Raw genomic sequence first — 6651 nt, 5'->3', positions numbered from 1 at the left:
AGGATATATGTCAATTAACAGAGTCCATTATATTAATATATATAATAATGGGAGCTCTGTTACACCAAGAAGAGATGCTACAGGAGTGAGTTTGAGGGGGACCTGCTGTTGACATTTCTATACCAGCAGTGTTGTCACTTTTACCCAAACATAACAACAGTACCTCATATATCGGTTGTTTTTGTTATCAAAAATGGTTCTGATTTGAAATTTGGTTGACAATTTGGAAAAATTGGTTGGAATTGTTGAAATTTTGAAGCAGTAGTTCTTCTGTCCGACCGGTCATTCCCCACTAAGCAACTCAGCAATTTCCCTATGGGAATCTCCCAACGGTTAAGAATCACTGCAGTAAAAGATCTAAAAGTGTTTCTTTTCTATTGATATTTTTCTCTGCAATGTATATTCTACTCTACTATTTTGTATATTTATTTTTGTCTAAAAATGTCTCATTTAATTTTGTATTTGTATAATTTACATTTGTTGCTAATAATTTGATTAATTTATATATTTTATTTAGAGTATTAATAACTTTTATTTTTTATGCTTCGTCAATTTCATTTGGTTTGCTTTTCTGTATATAACTTCTATTCCATATTGTAATTATTATTTTTTATAATAGTTTATTGATTTGTTTAGTTTTTTTCGTGTTGTTAATTTACCCATCCTTATTTAACTTACTATCACAAATATATATATCAATAAAGCAAGGCTTATGTATGAATGTATGTTTGGATATTTAAAATAGCACCGTAATCATATTAATGAAATCTTGGAGCCGTTTTGCAATGTATATCATGTTCATATTGTATAAACTGAGAAATAACAATGTAGTCATATTAATATAAAATATTCAAAAAATTATTTTGAATTTAGATGAGATTTTAAATCTAAAGTACTCCTTTGCACATCAAATCATTTTTTTAAACATTAAGCTGTTAATATTATATTTGTATTCTTGAGGACAGAACGCTTGAGTAACAACGTGTGAGTGGGCTCGTGAAAAACGGAGAATAACACGGAATATTTGTTGAATAATTATCTTTTATATTATTACAACAACTACTATGAGTAGATCCTGGAACTCAATTCTGCACCACATTTTACCTCTCTTGATGGGCCATCCAGATCGGTGATGGGATGATTTTCTCTAGATCCAATTATCTGAGGTTATTTTATTAATGCAATCACATTTTCTGTACTGTAATTGAATCAACTTTCTTTTTTTCGGCTATTTCCAACAATAAATTCCATATCTCACTACGCAGCTAATCTTGTAACTGTTCTCCACCACGGTAATATCTCACTAACACAAAAATATACAGTATATTTTGTTGTCAGCTTTCGATGTGACTCTGCCCTAATCAGTTTTCTCAATGTTGATTGGTTGAATTATAACTAGCTTTTGTTAAGCATTGAATACATCTCAACAATTATTGAATTGAGTTAGTCAAGAATCAAATGATTTAGTGCCTCCCCCCCTGTTTTGTTTTTTTGTTTGTCACATCTTCAATGAATTTTCAGGGATACACTTCCCTGAAGTATGAGACATAAGTAACATTTGGGGTCATTTTAGCAGATTTCATTTCCTTTTTTAATTGTTTCCAAAGGATTTTGTTTTATCTATGGACTTGGAATAAATGTTATTATTTTTGTTATGTACTAAGACTCTTCATCGAGAGCGTATTGCTCATAGAACCTCGAAAAATCCAACTTTGTGAATGTCTTCTCTTCCTTGCTTTAACCATGAATTGAAATAATAGACACGTGTTACTTCCTCACGTTGTTTATTTACACTGATTTAAAATATTAATATACAACGAGTATATTCTAATCAAGTTCTCCCATGTTTCCTCATCACAAACAAATCCCCCAAGTCTTCTAGGCTTCTTTCCCTGAGGTTTTACAGTCGGTTGATTCTGGTTAACTTCATTGCTTTGATCCATTCTATCATTCTCTCTTCCTCTTATGTCATTTACATGACGAAATATATCGTTGAAGTGGTAAACGGTTGCTTCCACCACTTCCTTATCCTTGACAAGATATATGCCGGAACAGACTTCATAATTTGTGGAGCACAATTTAATCCAAATCCAAGACGAGAAGATTTATACCATTCTCACTTATTTCCATCTTCATTACTTTTGAGCATTCCTTGTTAACCTTAATTTGCATATAGGTATCATGTAAGAGCGCTATTATCTGCAAACTGCCTCCACTCCCGTAGTTTTTCCCCCACATACATCCACGTCTGCACCACTGCATTCCCCATAGTCGTTCAACTCCATGAAGTCCAAAACAGGTTTCACCTTTGCTTTCCTTTTTTGTTCGACGTCCATTAGGTGAATCACACTACCATCTGGCCTAGTACTCACTTCTCACCAACCTTTCTAGATCGATTTATTTATCTTTTTTTCGAATTTTCCCTTAATCCTATGAGGGATTGCATACTGCCCAAAAATATTGTGGAGTCTGGATTCCTTCGCCCACTCACACTTCACAGTCCACTCTCCATCCTCGAATTTGACAACATAGTTTCCCCAAAAACACTCTCTCAACTCTCTTTACTTTTCACTGACACGCATGTTCCAAATTATACTCTTCCCTTGTCCATAATAACCTTATACCTTCTCGGAATATCGTTGCCAGTAATCACCTCCACTCCTTTAACCAACTTTTCCCTTATACAACACTGCAGTCTCAAACCTAATTTGGTACAGAGTAATCCTTTCTATTAGATGAGATGCGCTCTCCATCCCAAGCGCTTGCTCTGGGAACATTTGGTGTGAATCAATCCCCATTAATTTAGGTATTTGGAGTTATTGCGCCTGTCGGTCTCCCTGGGATGCTACTTGCACCGGCAAAACCCCATCACGCTTCCCTGATTCCTTCAACAATTTTTTGCCAAGTATCCTATCACCCCATAAGAATAATATCTATTCATTGTCTTTTTCATGCAGTACAAGTGGTATAGGGCGTGCCCTGATAAAGTGCGGACTTGCACCCTCTTTCAAGTGAACCTGGACTCTATTTGTCTTCATCTGCACAGCTTCGTTATCGTTGAATACTTTTGAAAATTTGTTTTTCATCAATGATTTCAGAGTTGATTTTTGTCAATCTGGAGAGTGAGACCAATTTGGATTGTTCTGCAGCTTCACCAGACCAAAATTAATACAGTCCCCAAACCCAAGAATAGGCTGTTCCACCTGTTTACCACAAATCACCTACGATCAGTACTTTTTCCATCAAGAGGGACTTTCAAGGGGCTGCGCCTAAGGTTTTGACTTTATCCCCTCCAAACACCCCTATGGAGCCAGGATTCTCTTCTAGGTAATCCAATTTTATCAATTTAATACGAAATATGTTGACATTGTAGAGAATTTTGTTTTTTTTTACCCTCAACCACGAAATAGGCATAATCCCTATCCCCAATGCCGTTAGCTACATGAAAAGTAATGGATGAAGTTGACTTGACTGAGAATTTGCAGCACACTACAAAATGTCACATTAGCCACACTTCAAACATTTATGGGTACTCACCAGGCACTCATTTTTCAACAATACATGCTTACGGTTGCAAAATAAACATTTCTTTTGCAGAGGTATTTAGTAGAAAAATCATGTGTCTCGTGATCACTCCCACAGGCAATGAGGTTCACCCAAACTATGGCTGATACTTCCGACTTTTTCTTCCCCTCCAGTTCTTCTACTCCTTCCACGAGCTCCAACTCCACACATAGGTCACACAACTCAGCGAGCTTAAGGACATAAAATGTCTTCACCATCCTCGACGTTACGTGTTATGTATTAAGCGGGAACATAACAAAGCTCGTCGCCAATTTATGAATAAAAAGGGAGTCGCATTAGAAAAAGGGTATATTCTCGAGATAAGACAATTCAGTAGTAAAAGATAAAAAGATTACGTAGGTATAAAAAAGAATAAAACTAAGTACATTTATAAATCAAGAAAAATCTAAAATCGGGATAATCTTCTCCCCCATTTAATCAGAGTAACAAATAAAATAGATGAAAATTTTAGATGTTGTTTTATTTTTTGTCATTTGCAGCTTTTTATCGCTTTTTTGCAACCTCCTTGTTTCCTTTCAGCATTTATTTGAGCTATTATAAACTCATAAACTCTTAGGATATTTTTGGAAAAATATCCCTGGTGATTATTTGCTTGGAGTTGTCTGTGTCCTGATGATAATGATATGTATTGATTTTTCACAACGTTTACTGAAAACATAAATATGTCTATTTAATACCACCTTACCCTAGATAACGTTGGACGTCGCCATACCTTTATTACTGCGACCCTGATAACTTAAAGCCTGACGAGCAATTTATGAATAAATATAAAGTCATGAAGAAGTATGTAAAAATAGGGTATATTCTCGAGATAAGAATAATTCAGTACTCAAAGATTACGTACATATAAAAAAGAATACCACTAAGTACATTTATAAATCAAGAAACCATTATAATTCATTCTTTTCAATACTTGCAAGCTAGAATGAAAGCTCTGGGAGAAAAGACAAAAACTAATTTGAGCACTCCATGTTAATCATGGGTGAGAGGTGTAAAATTAATAATTAACAAGACAACCAACATATTTATTTACTAAAAAGTTATCATAGAAGCGATGTTAGCAAAAATATAGATACATCAAATATAGTGTGTACAGACCCAAATCTTACACACTAAGCAGCAAAATATGTTTGTTAGATTTGTGAAACTCACGTTTGGCTTTAAAGATATCAGCAATGTTTGGTTTGGAATCTCGGCATCCAATCAAGAGAATTAATTTCAAACGTTTATCAATCAATCGCGTTCGATGTGCTGCCTTCACATAATTCATTATTGAAAATGTTTGCTCACAGACATAAGTTGTTCTAAACATTGATGCCACACCAGCTTCAGTTTCGAAAAGTCATCCTCAGGGAAGCAGCTATAAAATTCAACAAGCTTTCCTTCTTTGAGTTTCTCAGCCCCATTTCATGGACTCATATTTGTCAGAGAGTAACTTTCCAGAAAACATAAAATATGTTTATAGAGGTTTTGTTTTATAGTGACGGCACTTTAAAAGCTGCAATACTTTCGCTGCATATTACACAACTACTTTTGTGGTCCTTTGACTCCACAAAAAAATACTTTCATTGAAAGCATGACACTTGACGTCCACTTTTCCAAAATTATTATCTATCACCAGAGCATTAGTACGCTCAACAAATCCTGAACACACTCCCGCTCTGTAGCTAATTTTGTGAGTGCATTCTCGCTCCCGCTCATTTTTTAAAACAATGAGCTTTCTCTTGCTCAATTAAAAATGATTTGCGCAGATATTTTCACTCATATAGGAGTATTTGAATTTGACAATACTTTGTAATTGCAATTAATTTCCTTAAATTTTTATTTATTATTTATATCCAAAAATGAAGAGAAGTTATGTAAAATAATAAATAAAACTAAAAGACCTAAAATTATTTTTAAATAAAAATAATCAATAAAATGTTATAACAGTTAAATATTTGATTCATTGACAAAAGTTAATTTTTTTCAAAGTTTTCATCTTTTAAACTCTGTCATCTATCCTTAAATAATTGACTACTTTTAGAAAATACTCTCGCAACGGTTACCTGAGGACAGCAGGGATCAATCAGAAGGTAACATTAGTGTTTGATTAGATCTAACTGCAATTCTGCCAAATATTTTAATATCAATTATTAAATTGATAGAATTAACATTACTAACATACGCATATCAGATAATAATACGTGCTAATGGGTAGTGGTTCCCAAATAGTATATCTTGAGGCAATTTTAAGTGTGCCGTACGATTTGGGACAACTGTACATTATTTTAAATAGCTTAATATAATCCAGATTGGTTTATTTAAAATACGTGTCAAGAAATTTTTATTTATCCTTTAGTGTGCTTTGGACACAAAAAGTTTGATAACTACTGTCCTAGAAAATGTGTAATTGTTAAGTTTCGTGCAATATTATCCGGTTAAGCCTAATAATTAGTTTGAGCTTGAATACTGGGTTCCCAAGTGTTTGAAATTATGTTTGCGTGAAATTTTGAGATTTTGTGTCAATTTACTACATAAAATATAAGAAAATCGTAGAAAAGTTGGGAAAATTCGTTTACAAAAAGAAAGATTGATCTTCCAGCGCAATCTACACACACGAAGGAGCTGGCGGTATCTCTGAGGGAACTGATGTCTGAGTTTTCTTCGAGTGGCCAGCTACATGAGAGTAAAACTCGTCAACCAATTACAGCAAAGCCATAGATACACCATATAAAAAAAGATTCAAGCTTATCTAGGGATATTACTTCTTCAATCGTCTTTTCTTGCAATCTTTAAAATTATTCTTTAAGTCTCACATTTTTTATGTTATCTCATGAGATGCAGAAACAGAGAAAGTAATACAAATTTATACTAATGAGCGGGAATTTAGAGTGATTCTATCACGCGAAATGGAGATGGACGAAATGAATGTTGCTCCTGAATTGCTACATGTACACTAAATATATCTTTCTTGAAGTATATGGAATAGGACAAAGATACTCTATAGTTATTTACAAAATAATATGCATAAAATACACAACAACAACAATAGGAAATTTAAGGCACATAGCAATCTGGATCTCC

General features: G+C 33.8%; 1 long non-coding RNA gene across 1 annotated transcript; it reads right to left on the bottom strand.

The window, feature by feature from the left end:
* Window positions 1–507: 507 nt before the first annotated feature.
* Window positions 508–3982, bottom strand: LOC121118834 (uncharacterized). Its single transcript, XR_005864584.2, has 2 exons — window positions 3538–3982; window positions 508–3489 (listed from the first exon to the last, which is right to left on the bottom strand). It is a non-coding gene; the product is annotated as an uncharacterized lncRNA (long non-coding RNA).
* Window positions 3983–6651: the final 2669 nt, after the last annotated feature.

The sequence above is a fragment of the Lepeophtheirus salmonis genome, chromosome 5, assembly GCF_016086655.4.
Source record: "Lepeophtheirus salmonis chromosome 5, UVic_Lsal_1.4, whole genome shotgun sequence".
Taxonomy (NCBI): domain Eukaryota; kingdom Metazoa; phylum Arthropoda; class Copepoda; order Siphonostomatoida; family Caligidae; genus Lepeophtheirus; species Lepeophtheirus salmonis.
The sequence above is the reverse complement of the archived record's forward strand: the minus strand, read 5'-3'. Positions and strand labels throughout refer to the sequence as shown.